Source organism: Lissotriton vulgaris, chromosome 9 (genome assembly GCF_964263255.1).
Source record: "Lissotriton vulgaris chromosome 9, aLisVul1.2, whole genome shotgun sequence".
Lineage (NCBI taxonomy): Eukaryota > Metazoa > Chordata > Amphibia > Caudata > Salamandridae > Lissotriton > Lissotriton vulgaris.
This window is the reverse complement of record NC_141697.1, coordinates 65,265,098-65,282,693: the sequence shown is the minus strand read 5'-3', so window position 1 is coordinate 65,282,693 and position 17,596 is coordinate 65,265,098. Positions and strand designations below refer to the sequence as shown.

The 17,596-nt window shown below is 45.1% G+C and overlaps 1 protein-coding gene across 5 annotated transcripts in view; it reads right to left on the bottom strand.

The window, feature by feature from the left end:
* The window catches only part of RYR3 (ryanodine receptor 3), a 1,864,151-nt gene that overhangs the window by 62,853 nt on the left and 1,783,702 nt on the right, over nucleotides 1-17,596 (bottom strand). The gene's annotated exons all lie outside the window — the stretch shown is intronic.

The following is a 17,596-nucleotide window of genomic DNA, read 5'->3' as shown; positions in this document are numbered from 1 at the left end:
CCTTGCCCTTTTTTAAAAACTGTTTGAAAACTTACTGGCAGCGAGATCTCCTTGCCACAAACACCCCGGTCCACCGCAAGCGTTAGGCTTGATTGTTGTGAAGGGTGCAGGGCGGTGTCTTCTGTCCAGGGGACCTACGCTATTGGGCCAGTGAGTAGAGGCGGAGCTCCGACGGTCACCTGAGCTAGAGCCCGTCCACTACTTAAAATCCATGTCAGGCATCACGCACAGCGGACATGCGCATTACCTAAACGGCAGCGCAACCTGTAAGTGATTTACAACTGTGTTCTGCTGTCTTTTAAAATCACTTCCTTGCACTTTTTTAAAACTGTTTGAAAACTTACCTGCAGCGCGATCTCCTTGCCACAAACACCCCGGTCCACCGCAAGCATTAGGCTTGATTGTTGTGGAGGGTGCAGGGCGGTGTCTTCTCTCCAGGGGACCTACGCTATTGGGCCAGTGAGTAGAGGCGGAGCTCCGACGGTCACCTGACCTAGAGCCCGTCCTCTACTTAAAATCCATGTCGGGCAACACGCGCAGCGGATGGCGCAGCGGTCGTGCCGTCGTCGCGCCGATGACGAGCCAAAGACTAGCCCGTCCGAGCCCGGACGGGACCAGGGGCTAGGACCCCTGCTTCGAAAATCCCCAACATGCAGGTATTCTCATCTGAACAACTGTTGGCACTTCGTCCCCCTAGACCAAAAGGATGCATAACACTAAAGGCTAAACACGCAGGTAGCGTTACATGTTTTAACTGTAACTTTTCGCTCTCGAACTTCCAACCATATCCCCCCATTACTAATAGTGGCACTTCGCATACCCCTCATATTGCTCCTGTCACTGACAACTTTTTGTTTTTCAGTCTAAATTGTCGCTCACTTCCCAAACATACACTTGACATCTTTAACCTTATTTGGGAAGAGCAGCCAGATGCTCTCTTCCTAACTGAAACATGGCTGCACGACAGCGCCGGCCCTGACATAGCCACAGCTCTCCCCACCAATTATGCCATCATGCGGAGAGATAGAGCACTGAAAATTGGAGGTGGTATTGCCATTATTTTTAAAAATCACCTGAAATGTAGCTTCGACCCCTTGAACTTCCATGATTGTGAAGCTGACGCTTTTAAATTAACTCTGACCCTGAATTTTACTCTATCGGGTATGCTGGTTTATCGTCCTCCAGGAAATCCAACACAGTGGGCTACCACATTCGCCAACTACATTCCCCGCTTCAACTTAGTTCTAAGTACTTCTCTCTCATTGGAGACTTCAATCTTTACTTAGAAGATCTTTCCAATAATATCTGTAATAACCTGATAGATGACCTTGCAGCCCTTAACATCAAACTTCTTAATTCCGGCCCCACACATAAAGCAGGACATCTACTAGATCTTATATTCTCTAGCCTCTCTGAGATGGTATGCTATCCTGCCATTCCTATGTGCTGGTCAGATCACTTTTTATCTAAAATCACTCTTGGGCTTTCCGTCCCAGTCACCACTCCTTTCTCCCCTCAGATTACACCGAGAAGGAACTAGAAAAATCTTGACCTCTCTGCTTTAAACAAACCTCTCTGTGAAAATTCCCCCCAGATGGTCTTGAAATGGAAATTGTAGCTGAGACCACACAAACCTGGCTTTCTAAAGCCGTTGATTTATGTCTGCCCACATCCAACAAAAAACTCAATAATCATCGCCCCCCAGCCCCATGGTTTTATGACTCACTCAAAATGGAAACATCTAAATGTAAAGCACTAGAGAGGAAATGGCGTAAACATTACTCACCGGAGCAAAAAATTATATATATGAAGGCCAGAAATAATTATCATACCTCCTGTATAAAACCTGTATAAAAACGAAAGCCACTTATGTCTCTAAAACTATCACCGAAGCCATCAACCAATCAAAAACTCTCTTTAACATGGTCAAAGAACTGGCGGGATCCCAAACAGTCGCAACTCCTCAACCTGTAAACGAACTACAGTGCGATAATCTCGCTCAATTTTTCACAGGGAAAATTGAAAATATAATTCTGGAAATGAATAATTCCAACCCTGACAACACCATTTCCACTAATCAAGAGGACACTGTAACTTCCTCTGCCTCTACGGGCATCTTAGACTGTTGGCCTGCTATTAGTATGGACGAATTTAAAACTATTCTCGAAAGCATTAAATCAGGTTCACCTAATGATCCCGTTCCCATCAACATTCTGAAACAACTTGATAATCCTCATTTGAAGATGATTCTTAATACTCTTAATACCTCATTTCTTCAATCCATTGTACCAGCTTCCTGGAAACATGCAATGGTGACCCCCCCTCCTGAAAAAACCTATGGCTGACTCTGAGGTACTGTTCAATTATAGACCCATTTCCCTCTTAACAGTCTTTTCGAAAAGCCTGGAAAGACATGCTCACTCACTTCTAACACATTTCACGGAAAACAATACCTTTCTCAATCCGGTTTTCGGGCCGGTTACTCCACAGAGACAGCATTACTGGGTGTCACCGAAAAGCTCCGTAAACTTCTAGATGAAGGTCAAACAGTCGCACTTATTTTATTAGACCTCAGTGTGGCTTTTGATACCATCTCGCACAAACGGCATTACATACGCTTAAAAACTCCGGCATATGTGGTGCGGCACTGGAGTGGATAATTTCCTTTCTAGGAAATCGTACGTTCCAAATCATGTCAACCAGAGCCTGCTCTAAAATCTATACCTCACCTCACGGAGTACCCCAGCGCTCAATCCTATGTCCACTGCTATTTAACCTTTACGTTAGACCTTTAGCAGACAGCAGATCAAGCTGGACTAACTCTGTTTACCTACGCAGACGATTCCCAAATCATCTTTTCCCTCTCAGACTCTAACCCGCATGCTCCTTCCCATCTTAAACAAGGCCTTACCAACATTTCCAACTGGATGACCAAAAACCAGTTAAAACCTAATGGTGATAAGACTGAGGTTCTCATCTTGGGTAAACAGAAAGACCCTTGGAAGCTTACCCACTGGCCTACTCAAATGGGTAATCTCCCTGAACCTACCAGCCATGTTTGAAACTTGGGCATCATTGTGGACAACACACTGTCCATGCACCAACAAACTGTTAAGGTAGCTGCACTATGTTTCACCATTCTAAAATGGCTCAAGAAGATTCTATGAATGTTGCCCGTTTCCACTCAAAAGACCGTAGTCAACGCTCTTATTACATCAAGACTTGACTACGGGAACATTCTCTATCTTGGTCAAACAAAGCCGTGGTCCGCAGACTGCAGCTAATCCAGAATTCTGCTGCCAGGTTGCTCTGCAGGATTCCAAAGACCTCCAGCATTTCTGGATATCTACGTGACCTACATTGGCTCAGGGTGGAGAACCGTATTAAGTTCAAAGCCCTGAGCTATATGTTTAGGATAAAAGCAGGTACAGCTCCCAAATATCTCCAAGCACTAGTAAGTCCTTACGTACCTGCCCGCCATTTAAGATCTGAAACCTTGGGAAACTTCTGTGTGCCCAGGTTTAAACTTTCCAGAATGTGAGGGAGATCATTCTCCTATCTGGGCCCCTCCATCTGGAATACTCTCCCTACCTCCATCCGTAAAGAAACCAATTACATGCGTTTTCGAAAAAAACTCAAAACCTGGTTGTTTGATCAGTAACACCTGCTGAAGGTCCTGCGTTACTGCCAAAGCTCTGTCCTGGCGTCGGGAAACCCTTTCTGGGTAGCTGAGCGCCTTACAAAAAAAAAAAAATACCCAACAATCCTGAAGAAAAAACTGAAGAAAAAACCTCAAAAGAGTAGAAAATGAACAGAGCTCAAAGGAGGCTCCCTAAGCACAACGTGCAGTAGAAAATCTGAGGCTCTGAGGTTCCTTCAGGAGGGTTCTATGGGGTGAGGCTCTTCTGATTTAGCTTGGTCTCTTTTTACAAAAAGAGGCAGATATGCTACAAAAGGGAATGAGGCCTAGACCTTTTTCTTTCTCTTTTGTACCTATGGCTATGTTATTTTTGTTACAGAGACTCCCATTCCGATGACGGGGAATGATACAAAAGCATGGGAATCTATGAAAGTTCCAATACTGGGGCAAGCTTTCAATACCTCCGCCTCCTGACATAGTGTCCTTCCATATGGTGGTGAGGAAAGGGGCAGAGACCCTGAAAAGTCTCCGCCCTAGCAAATATGTTGAACATGGTGTTGAGGAGTAGCTCTGGATCAGACCCTAGGGTTGGAAAGTCAGGTTAGGCCAGTACTACACCCAGGGCTGCCTGGGCAGAATGGATTTGAGTGCCAGCTCTGGTGGCGGTGCTGGGGGGATAGTCAAACCATATGCAAAGACACTATGAGGGCTAACTCAGGCTCAGAGTGTGATGATCCTGTGGGAGTTAGAGGACACCTTTGCATCTCATCTTTTGACAAGTGCTTTTTATGTTTCCTGTACTTTTTTTCTCTTGCGTAAGGAGTGAGACAGAGGTGACCTTGACAGGGCCTGAGAGCGATGCCTTGGTTCATGCTGCAGCACGACTCACAAGATTGAGAGTAATGGTCAGACCCCAAGCACTATATACAGATTGAGTGCAGGATAGTGATGGACATCTGTCCTTCGCAGTCTGTACAAGACTGGACTCCTGAACCTTTTACAGAGACATCCTTAACACTGCACTCGTTTAGCAGTTTTCTGTGAGGGAAAATGCAAAAACTCTAAAGACTCTAAAGAGAGCACACTCCATGTCCCCGTCAAAGGCGTGAAAACAAGGGAACTGATATTTTTATTCGGTGAGGTCATTGGACGTCACTTCTGGTGCCTACATGAAGCCAGGGCCCCCTTCAGGCGTGATAGAGCTTGACGTTTCCAGAGTCAGTCTCATACCTGGACTTATTCAACAGGTGGGGAAACTGCAGTTAGAAGTATTCATAGCAACTGTAATATAATGAGAACAAAAAGAGGGGTACAACAATTTATTAAATGCCAAGGAGCAGTGTAAAGAATTGAAAGCCCAACACTTCCAAAGGAATTCATGCCATGATCAAATAGTAAATCATTAGTAGTATAAGAACCCTTTAGCAAATTACTTTTTCAAAAACTTGTATTCTCCATATATTAATAACAATACAGATATGAGACTCATTTGTTCTCAATCAATGGGAAAAAAGGCAAAGGTTATATGTAAGTTACTGAAAAGGCATACATTAGACCACTATAAATCAAACAGGCGGCTTAGAACTTATAAGTAGGAATAAAGCAGATGACAATATGAGAAAAAAACTTTCTAATCTTCAAAGGTTATATTGTCTCTTGATCTGTCAGTAGCCAAGCCAGACTGCATACTGTATACGTAAGCTCACTGCAAATGATAATTCTGCTAAGTGCAGTTGGCAAAACCAGGAGTATAAGACTCCATTCCATTCTTCTGCAGTGTTCAATCCATTCATGATAGTAACATAGGAAAATCAAGTCGCAGTCTAGCCTTGTTAGAATGTTCTAAAGGTTTCTTCCTCTTGGTGGCTTCCTTGCAACATCAGCACCTGCCAAAGGATGTTGTTTTCCGTTTGGTTTGCTAAAATATAGTGGTCAAAGAGGGAAGCATTTTGCACCTTCCAGTGGATCCTACTTCTGTTTTGGCTGATATTTGGATCTGATGACATACAAGTTCTCACATGAGCACATAATGCAATATACCAAATTTTGACTCAACCAGACAACTTTCGGTTTCCCTTGACATTGCCTGTCTATTACATTAATTGTCCAGATTAATGACCAGCACTACAATTTTTCTATTTTTTAGTGATATTTCTTTGTCCCACAGCAAGTCCAGTATATACACATTATTCCAGTTGGCCCATTGTAAATTACTGTTCTGGATTCAGTTGTTTGAATATTTTATATTCCGAACAATCCACATATCTTACAATCTCTATTTTATTTTTCAGTTTGAATCTCATACATCCAGGCTCATGTACCATGTACTCTTGTGTACTAAATTGAGTTCAGAGTAATTTGTTCACTTTTAAACACGTCATATCGTCACATTTATCAAACTGTGATCACCTGTTGAGCACTCTATTTTTGTTAATGAATAAATGATTTAATAACTTATGTGTATGCTTCTAATATATGGGTATTTGTCAGGAATTATTATTTGTTATTCAATCCATTTTGGATGATTTATACATTGACAAACGTATTATTTTTCATTCAAATAAGTCACAGTGAAAAAACAGTTTCTTGCCTGTAACTCTAGTTCTCTCGTAGGGGTATTTCCATGATAAGTCATAAGCACTTCAATAGTCCCAACCACGTGTGGGGACCCCGGAGCATTTCTAGATATATCTTAAGTGGATATTGTTCACCTTTCTACTGGAAGACCTTAAAAGACACTTAAGAGATAGAGAGACAATAATGCAGCCTAAATACATAGGCTACACTGGCCACATCTTCATCTTGAAGTGAAAACAAGACACCAATATACTATATTTTGCTCGGTTTTGCAGTGTTTAATACACAGAAGAATCTCCTTCACAAAAAAGATGAAAGAGAGAGAACGGATTAGCCTCATAGGCTGCCATTATATGTTTTGAAAATAGAGGCTGTGCCTTTAACCCCTCCCATGATGAGCTCAGCTCGTCATGAGCCACGGTGGCCATGTACTCATGACGAGCTGAGCTCGTCATAATGGCCACAACGCTCGCAGACAGGGCTAATTCCCCCGCTGTGCTGAACGTTCCACAGAAACAGGTGTGGCCGTGACGAGCTCAGCTCGTCATGAGCACACGGTCACCGTGGCTCATGACTAGCTCAGCTCGTCATGAGCACCGGGGCGCGGTGCGTGCCCCTCACCCCCCAGCACAGCAGGGGAATTAGCCCCGCAGGCAAGGGGTTAAGACTCCAAAGACCACCAGTATCCCATCATGCACAGCTAATGGCAGTTACTGCAGTTCATTTTGAGGGCGATGTGAAGTGTATGCATGCCTCATGTCTGGATCCCTCTGTCTATTCCACCTGGGAGGCAGAAGGGTTGCTTATTATTTATTATGGAAATACCCCTATGAAGGGAACTAAAGTTACAGGTAAGAAACTGTTCCTTCTCTCGTAGGGGCTTTCCATGTATAGTCTATAAGCACTTGAATAGATTAGCAAGTTCATCCCTGCAGAACGCGGTGGAGGAGACAGACGATAATTGTAGATAGGTTTAAGCAAATAGGTTCCTAAGGGAAGCCTGTCCAAGAATCGGAGTACAGGCAGTGGTGTTTAGTGAATATATGAACTGATTTCCAGGTTGCTGCTATGCATATCTCTAAAATGGGTATGTTGTGGAGCAAAGTCGCGGTAGCTGCCTTTTCTCTGGTAGAATGATCCTTAAGCTTAGCAGCTAGAGATTTGTTAGCTTTTTTATAACAAAGTAAGATGAATGAAACAATCCATCGGGTGTGGATTCTTTGGAAGTCGCTAGCCGGGATGGAGAGAGCCATAACTTATAAATAATTGGTCGGATCTCCGTAGATCTTTAGGTTTATCCAGATAGAATTTAAGAACCCATCTAATACCCAGGGAATGAAGGTATCTCTTCGCTGGAGTAGATGGATGTTGGAAAAAAGTAGGTAAAAAGATCCTCTGGTTAACCTCGAAATCCGAAACCACCTTAGGGGGTAATTTTGGATGTGTCCTTATGACTACTTTGAATGCATAAAACACTGTGTATGGCTCTTGGCAGCAAAGTACCTGGATTTCCCTAACCCTGCTGGCAAATATTATAGCCACAAGGAAAGCTGTCTTACAAGACAGATGCTGAAGGGATGCCTTATGTATGGGTTGAAAAGGTTCCTGCATAAGGCGAGAGAGAACCACATTAAGCTCCCAAGGAGGAGAAAGGTGTCTAATGGGAGAAAAAAGCTTCTTCAAACCCTCCAGGAAATCTCAGAATTCTGAAAAAGGAAGTTTGCGAAGGGCATTTCCTGTAGGCCGTAAGAGCTGCCAGGGGAACCTTAATGGAAGAAACTTTAAGGCCAGATTGCATCAAATGGAGCAGATATGGAAGGATGACATCTTCCTGGCAAGAGATAGGATCCTCATTCTTCGATGAACACCGTGTACAGAATATCTTCCATTTATGGGCATAAGCAGAATGTGTGGAAAGCTGTTTTGCTTCTCTGAGGATACCCATGCAATCTTGAGGTAAGTTCAAGTACCCATACTGTACTAGTTCAGGAGCAATGCTGACAAATTGAAGAGGAGAGGTTGGGATGTACTATTCGTCCGCCGAACTTCGTTAGCCGAGCTGTTTTGCATAGCAGCCTGAGATGTGGATGGACAGACTGGTGAAGGAGGTCCGTGAACCACCATTGACATGGCCACTCCTGGGCTATGAGCATCATCTTGGCCGGTGACTGTGACAGTGACAGCTTGATGAGGACTGCCGGGATTAGGGGAACTGTTGGAAAGGCATAGAGAAATCTGCCGGACCAGTTGATCAAAAAGGGCATTCCCAGGGTTCCCGGTTGGTAGTACCTTGATGCAAAGTTTTGGTATTTGCTGTTTTCTGCGGTGGCGAACAAGTCAACCCTTGAGTGCCCCATCTTCCGAAGATATTGTGGATCATGTCGTTGTTTAAGGCCCACTCTAGGTTTTCCTGCAGGAGTCTGCTGAGTGAGTCAGCCTGAGCATTCTGAACACCTGTGAGGTGAGCTGCTGTAAACATTAGATTTCTGGCCAGAGGCCACTTCCAGATCGCCTGTGTTTCCAGAGACAAGGGTCTGGACCTCAAGCCTCTCGGCTTGTTTAGGTAGGACATTGTTGTTGTATTGTCTGTCCGAACAAGTAGGGTGTTAGAGCGGAGTGATGGCTGAAAGGCTTTCAGCACCAGATGTACTGCCCATAGCTCTAGTTGATTAATATGGTATGTGGATTCTCTGTGTGACCATTTGCCTTGAATTTGAAGGTGGCCTGTGTGGGCTCCCCATCCTTGGAGCGAGGCTTCAGTGACTATAGACAGATATCTTCTTGCGAAACAAAATCCCTCGTAGGAGATTGGTTGAATAGCCCCACCATGCTGAAATAATCAAAACCTGTCTTCCAAATCTCCTCTTTGCTGGTCCCACTGGTCTTCTAGGCATTCCTGAAGGGGCCTCATGTGGAGAAGTGCATTCAGTGTGAGAAATATGCAGGAGGCCATCGAGCCCTGGAGTGAGGAGACCTTCCTCATGCATGGCTGAGAGATTGCCTTGAAAACCTGAGCCTTTCGAAAGGACACACGCTTGAGAGTATCGCTGGAGGAACTGTACTGGGATCAAGGTTGACTTTGCATGTATAACATGAAGGCTCAGCCGGACGAGAAGATTGGAGGTCCAATTGAAGTGAAGCTGAGCCTCCTGAAAAGAGATAAGGATAGACAAACACTTTGTGTTTCCTTAGATAGGCTACAACCCACCGCCATGCATTTGGAGAATGTCCTGGGTGCTGACTTCAGGCCAAATGGAAGTACTCGGTACTGACAGTGGTTGTGCCCCACTACAAACCTCAAGAACTTGCAATTCTTTCTGGTAAGGGGTATGTGAATGTATGCGTCTTGGAGGTCGATGGCGCATAGCCAATCCCCTTGGTGTAACTGAGGGTAATGTTGGTGCAATGCCAACATCTGGAACCTTTCTCTCCAAATCCACTTGTTGGCAGTTCTGAGGCAGAGAATGGGTCTGTGCTCATTCTTGGCTTTTGTTTTTGGTGAGAAAGAACCTTGAATATAGCCTTGTGCCTTGTTGTAGAGGAGGTAAGAGTTTCCACCGCTTGTTTCTGTAAGAGAATGTTGGTCCGACTGGAATTGTTGCAGTTGGAACCAGGATTTTCTCTGAGATATTGATGGTAGAGGGCTGATGAACCTGAGAGAATATCCTTTGTGAACAATATTCAGCACCCAATTATCTTGTGTGATGTTTTGCCACTCGGCCAGGAAATGTTGAACGCTTCCCCCTACATGGAGTAGGTAACGGAAGAGGGGAGGAAAGGACTCAGGGTTTCAACCCTACTGGTAGTTTGCCTCCTTGCACAAGTTTCTGGCCTGGTCTCCCTTGGCCTGTCACTTTTGATAAGGCTAGTAGGATTGTTGGTGCTGTTGTTGCATACCTGACTGGTGACCCCGATACCACTGAGGGGTTTGAACCCTCTGTGTGGGATAGCTGCGTTGAAAAGGCCTGAAAGATTTACGCTGCTCCTTCGGTCTTTCTAAGGCAACAGCTTTCAGCGTCTCCATTTCTGCCTTCATCCTGGCCATTTCTTCATCGGCGGGAGTGCAGAAAAGAGTTGTTCCAGAAAACAGGAGATTCAGGATGATCTGTTGTGATTCAGTTTTAAGAGCTGTCTGGTGCAGCCATGAGTGTCACCGAAGAGCTACGCTGTGGCGTTATTCGTGTGCATCAAGAAGAGATGTGTCTGCATATGTGCTTTTCACTCGATTAGAAACCAAAAGATCTTCTGCTCAGATCTCATTAAAGTCCTCTCGTTTGTCTCCAGGGAGGTAGTCCACAAACTGTTGAAGCAATTCCCACAGCGCCCTGTCATATCTCCCTAGTAAGGCTGCGGCACTAGCTGCGTTCATGGTAGTCGATGCAGTGTTGCAAACCTTCCTCCTTTGCTGAGTCTATTTTTCGGCTCTCTTTGTTAGGGGGCACTGTCGAAGTTTGAGCCGTGGCATGTTGCTTCTTCGCTGCCACCACAATGACAGAATCCGGAATCGGGTCTGTACGCAGGAATGCAGGGTACTGCTCTGGAGGACTGTATTTCTTCTGCAGCCTGGATGGAGCTGACTTAATTGAAGAAGGTGTCCGAAAGAGCTTCATAGTCGGCTCTAGTAGACCCGGAACAAGAGGCAACAAAGGGAGTGAAGCTTGTTTTCGTTGTAGAGTCTCAAATATTACAGATATTGTAGAGTTGGAGTGGACAGTGGGACATTTAACTTCGAAGCATCCCGCACCAGAACCTCTTGAAAGGTAGAGATGTCATCCATTGGTGAAATGTGTGGGGGAGGGGAGTTTGATAGTGTCAGAGTGTATCTCCCTGTACTTGAGGAGGAGGTGTCCCTGGTATGTCTTGAACAAGACCTTTCTTTGTGGCGCCGATGATGGGATTGTCTTGAATGAGTAAAGGAGCACCGTCGTCTGTTAAACCAATGTCAAGTGTGAAACCTAGACCTTCGTCTTGGTGGTGGCAGAGTAGAAGGAGGTGGAGGCGGAGTTGGAGGTCTGGGTTCCACATCTGGCAGATGGGGTTAAGGATGCTGAGAAGGAAGCGTTGGCTTCGGAGACGGGACATCCCGAGACATAGAATAAGTCCAGGAATAATCGGAATCTGTTGTATATATTAGTATTTATTTTCATGCACTTCCTGAAGCCTTGAGGAGTCTGAAGCCGATCTTTTTGTCCCCCTTGATGTCGATCTACTTGACAACGGGTCTCCTCTTGACATCGATCGGTGGTTTCTTGACCGCGACCGACGACGATGTCTTGGAGTCGACCAACGGTGGAAGTGTGTCTGCAATTGACGGTGGTGTATCAGCTGGTGAGCCCTCCAAAGGCTGAAGACAGAGCCTCAGTAGAGGACTGACCCGCTCCTCACGCTGAGGTCCCATCTGAAGATTGTGCCTGCTGTTTTTAACGCTACTCTGCTCCTTGGAGGCGAATCTTCTTTCTGTCATGCAAAGTGCGCTTTGAGAAAGTTTGACAAATTAAATAAGTGTCAGGAACATGACTTTCTGGCAAACGGAGTATACATACTCTGTGAGGATCAGTCTTGGCCTGCTTCCTACCACAGTCTGGACACTTATCAAAAAGAGATGGCATTTTTAAGTGAAATGTACAAATTCCTTTCAGAAAAAAGTAGGGAAAGGCCAAAGACGTTGAGTGACTTAGTTATTTCGAAAACTTAGAAGTGAATATTGATGAGAATAAACAAAATTGGTTGAGCTCAATGCTCCAGGGTCTTGATAGCAGGAGCCGGAAAAAAGAACTGCAGTAATTGCTACTAGCTGTGCATGATGGGATATTGGTGGTCACTAGAGTCTTAAAGGTACAGCCTCTATTTTCAAGATATCTAATGGCAGCCTTTGAGGCTAATCTGTCCTCTCTCTTTCATAAGGAGTTTTGTGTAGGGGATTCTTCTGTGTGTTAGGCACTGCAAATTGCACCAAATATAGTGTACTGGCACCCTTTTTTCACTTCATGATGAAAATGTGTCCAGTGTAGCCTGTGTATTTACAGGCCTTCCCGAAGAAAGGTGAACATATCCACTGAAGAAGATATATCTAAAAGTTATCGCACGTGGGCGGGACTATTCAAGTGCTTATGACTATACATGTAAAGCCCCTACAAGAGAGCCACTGGGTACATAATACAGCAAATTAACCTTGATTCCTGATTGGTGTACCAGTTAACTCTTGTGTTCATTTACTAGCCAACGTAATTTCCTGCTGTCTGATGTTTGTTTTTGATTTGTAACAACCAGGAGAGGTGTTTTAAATGTGTGTATGTAGAGCAGAACTCCATCTCCATCATAACATGTGCAATAAGGTGTATAAAGAATACACCTTTGTATGTCCCTTGGAAATGTAAAGTCTAATGTAGAAAATACCTTCATAAAGCCAAAGAGAAGCCTAGACCATGAGATGTTGAACATCCCTGAGGTTCAGTTGTAGAATGCACCGTCACCAGGAGATAAGAGGTGCTCTAAAGCTGTATGCAGACTAGACTTCTCTCAGTGCCATGAAAGTAGGCCTAGATTCAGACAATTAGATGTTGTCCATCGCTGTCCTCATGACATGAAGGTGAATCAAGAGTAGACCTCCTTCTGCTCCATGAGAGTAGTCCTCTACCCGGAAAATGCAAGGCTGAACATCTCATGAGTCCACTTGTAGGATACACCGTCAGAGCATGAAAGGAGCTCTAAAGGTGTATACAGATTAGACCTCTCCTTGCAACATAAGAGTAGAACTTCATCCTGACAATGAGAGGTTCAAAATCCCCAGGTCCTTCTGTAGGATACACCATCTACAGATTGGACCTCCAGCCAGACAAAGAGAGGTTGAACATCCAAGAGTCCGGTTGTTGGATACACCAATCACAGGGATGGAAGATGCTTTATACGTGTTTTAAAGGAAACCACATTCCGCCCTGCACCATCTGAGTAGACGTCCATCTGTGAGGGGTTGAACATCCTTGGGTCCACATATAGGATACACCATCCGCAGGATATGAAAGGTGCTCCAGTGATGTATACAGGTTAGACCCCGCCCTGCACCATGAGAGAAGACCTCCATCTACACAATGAGAGGTTGAGCTCCTTCAGGTCCAGTTGTAGGATACACCATCCTCAGGACATGAAAAGTGCTCTAAAGGTGTACAGAGAATAGACCTCTCCTGGCACCATGAGAGCATATTGCCATCTGGACAATGAGAAGAGTACTGCATGAGCAGCAGCACACAAGACTGATGGGGCACGCGACGGTTGCAAAATCAGACCTTCATCACTCTACAGGTAGAAGAGTGTCTCTCCATCCGGACTCTGAAAGTCACTTTACAGGTTCAGACAGAAATTCATTGGATTGTGAGAGGCACTCAACAGGTGTACAAGCTGATGTTCTCAGGAATGTAAGCACCACTTTAAAGGTGCATGCGCGACTTTCTTTCAGCATTCTTGGGGGATCTGCATGAGCACCTCTCCATCGGATGGTGAAACTCACTCACAAATGTACAGACAACAGTTCAACACGGTTGTGGGGGCACTCTGCAGGTGCTGGACGTAATCCATCAGACTATGAGAGTGACTGTATAGGTACATAGACAGTAATCTAGTAGGACTGTGAGAGGTATTCTATAGGTTCAGAGAACAATACATTGGGCTGTGAGAGCCATTCTATAAATGCAGACAGTAATCTAGGAGAATTATGAAAAGCACTATATGAGTAAAAGATACAACAATCCACTAGACTGTGAGAGCCACTCTACAGCTGCTCAGATAATAATCCATCAGATTTTGGGAAACACTGTTTTGGGGTCAGGGAATAATCCATCTGGACTGTGAGAGGGACTCTATTGGTACAGCAAAAGTTAACCACATTAAACTGTAAGAGGCAGCCTACGGGCGCAGACAATAATCCATATTCTTATGAGAAGCACACAACTGGTGCACAGACAGTAATCCATGAGGAATGTGAAAGTCAATTTATAGGTACAGATACAGCAATCCTTCATTGTGTGAGTGGCATTCTATGTGTGCAGACATAATCAATCAGATTGAGAGGCACTCTTTGGTGTGGACAGTAATCCATCAGATTGTGAGAGGCACTCTTTGGTGCGGACAGTAATCCATAAGATTGTGAGAGGCACTCTTTGATGCGGACAGTAATACATCAGATTGTGAGAGGCACTATTTGGTGCGGACAGTAATAAATCAGATTGTGAGAGGCACTCTTTGGTGCAGACAGTAATCCATCAGATTGTGAGAGGCACTCTTTAGTGCGGACAGTAATCCATCAGATTGTGAGAGGCACTCTTTGGTGCGGACAGTAATACATCAGATTGTGAGAGGCACTATTTAGTGCGGACAGTAATCCATCAGATTGTGAGAGGCACTCTTTGGTGCGGACAGTAATCCATCAGATTGTGAGAGGCACTCTTTGATGCGGACAGTAATCCATCAGTGTTGTGAGAGGCGCTTTTTGGTGCGGACAGTAATCCATCAGATTGTGAGAGGCACTCTTTGGTGCAGACAGTAATCCATCAGATTGTGAGAGGCACTCTTTGGTGCAGACAGTAATCCATCAGATTGTGAGAGGCACTCTTTGGTGCGGACAGTAATACATCAGATTGTGAGAGGCACTATTTGGTGCGGACAGTAATACATCAGATTGTGAGAGGCACTCTTTGGTGCGGACAGTAATACATCAGATTGTGAGAGGCGCTCTTTGGTGCGGACAGTAATCCATCAGATTGTGAGACGCGCTCTTTGGTGCGGACAGTAATTCATCAGATTGTGAGAGGCACTCTTTGATGCAGACAGTAATCCATCAGATTGTGAGAGGCGCTTTTTGGTGCGGAAAGTAATCCATCAGATTGTGAGAGGCGCTCTTTGGTGCGGACAGTAATCCATCACATTGTGAGAGGCGCTTTTTGGTGCGGACAGTAATCTATCAGATTGTGAGAGGCACTCTTTGGTGCGGACAGTAATCCATCAGATTGTGAGAGGCACTCTTTCATGCAGACAGTAATCCTTCAGATTGTGAGAGGCGCTCTTTGGTGCCGACAGTAATCCATCAGATTGTGAGAGGCGCTTTTTTGTGCGGACAGTAATCCATCAGATTGTGAGAGGCGCTCTTTGGTGCAGACGGTAATCATCAGATTGGGAGAGGCGCTCTTTGGTGCGGACAGAAATCCATCAGACTGTGAGAGGCGCTTTTTGGTGCGGACAGTAATCCATTAGATTGTGAGAGGCACTTTTTGGTGCGGACAGTAATCCATCAGATTGTGAGAGGCGCTCTTTGGTGCGGACAGTAATCCATCAGATTGTGAGAGGCACTATTTGGTGTGGACAGTAATCCATCAGATTGTAAGAAGCACTCTAAGGGTGCAATGAGTAATCCATGAGGGCTAGGACTCTGGCTGTGAGAGGGACTCTTCAGGTGCAGACAGTAATACATCAGCTTGTGAGAGCCACTCTTCAGGTGCAGACAGTAATTCAACAGATTGTGATAGGCACTCTGGTGCAAACACTAATCCATAGTTTGTGAGATGCACTCTTCGGTGCAGACAGTAATTCAACAGATTGTGGGAGGCACTCTGGTGCAAACACTAATCCATAGTTTGTGAGATGCACTCTTCGGTGCAGACAGTAATTCATCAGATTGTGGGAGGCACTCTGGTGCAAACACTAATCCATAGGTTCTGAGATGCACTCTTCGGTGCAGACAGTAATTCAACAGATTGTGGGAGGAACTCTTTGGATACGGATAGTAATCCATCAGATTGTGAGAGGCACTATTTGGTGCGGACAGTAATCCATCAGAATGTGGGAGGCACTCTTTGGATGTGGATAGTAATCTATCAGATTGTGAGAGGCACTATTTGGTGCGGACAGTAATCCATCAGATTGTGGGAGGCACTCTTTGGATACGGATAGTAATTCATCAGATTGTGAGAGGCACTATTTAGTGTGGACAGTAATCCATCAGAATGTGAGAGGCACTCTTTGGATGTGGATAAAAATCCATCAGATAGTGCGAGCCACTATTCTGGTGTGGACTCTAATTCATCAGATTGAGAGGCACTCTCTTGTGTGGAGTGTAATCCATCCGATTGTAAGAGGCACTCTAAAGGTGCAATGAGTAATCCATGAGGGCTAGGACTCTGGCTGTGAGAGGGACTCTTCAGTGCAGACAGTAATCCATCAGATTGTGGGCGGCACTCTTTGGATACGGATAGTAATCCATCAGATTGTGAGAGCCACTCTTCTGGTGCGGAATCTAATCCATCAGATTGTAAGAGGCATCCTAAGGGTGCAGTGAGTAATCCATGAAGGCTAGGACTCTGGCTGTGAGATGGACTCTTCAGGTGCAGACAGTAATCCATCAGATTGTGAGAGGCACTATTCAGTTGTGGACACTAATCCAAAGGTTGTGAGAGGCACTCATCTGTGTGGAGTGTAATCCTTCCAATTGTGAGAGGCGCTTTTTGGTGCGGACAGTAATCCTTCAGATTGTGAGAGGCACTATTCAGGTGTGGACACTAATCCAAAGGTTGTGAGAGGCACTCATCTGTGTGGAGTGTAATCCTTCCAATTGTGAGAGGCACTCATCTGGTGTGGAGTGTAATCCATCAGATCTTCAGATTGTGAGAGGCACTCATCTGGTGTGGAGTGTAATCCTTCAGATCGTGAGAGGAACTCATCTGGTGTAGAGTGTAATCCTTCAGATCGTGAGAGGAACTCATCTGGTGTAGAGTGTGATCCTTCAGATCGTGAGAGGCACTCATCTGGTGTGGTGTGTAATCCATCAGATCGTGAGAGGCACTCATCTGGTGTGGAGTGTAATCCAACAGATCGTGAGAGGCACTCATCTGGTGTGGAGTGTAATCCTTCAGATCGTGAGAGGCACTCATCTGGTGTGGAGTGTAATCCTTCAGATCTTGAGAGGCACTCATCTGGTGTGGAGTGTAATCCTTCAGATCGTGAGAGGCACTCATCTGGTGTGGAGTGTAATCCTTCAGATTGTGAGAGGCACTCATATGTGTGGTGTGTCATCCATCAGATCGTGAGAGGCACTCATCTGGTGTGGAGTGTAATCCTTCAGATCGTGAGAGGCACTCATCTGGTGTGGAGTGTAATCTTTCAGATTGTGAGAGGCACTTATCTGGTGTGGAGTGTAATCCTTTAGATTGTGAGAGGCACTCATCTTGTGTGGAGTGTAATCCTTCAGATCGTGAGAGGCACTCATCCGGTGTGGAGTGTAATCCTTCAGATTGTGAGAGGCACTCATCTGGTGTGGAGTGTAATCCTTCAGCTTGTGAGAGGCACTCATCTGGTGTGGAGTGTAATCCTTCAGATCGTGAGAGGCACTCATCT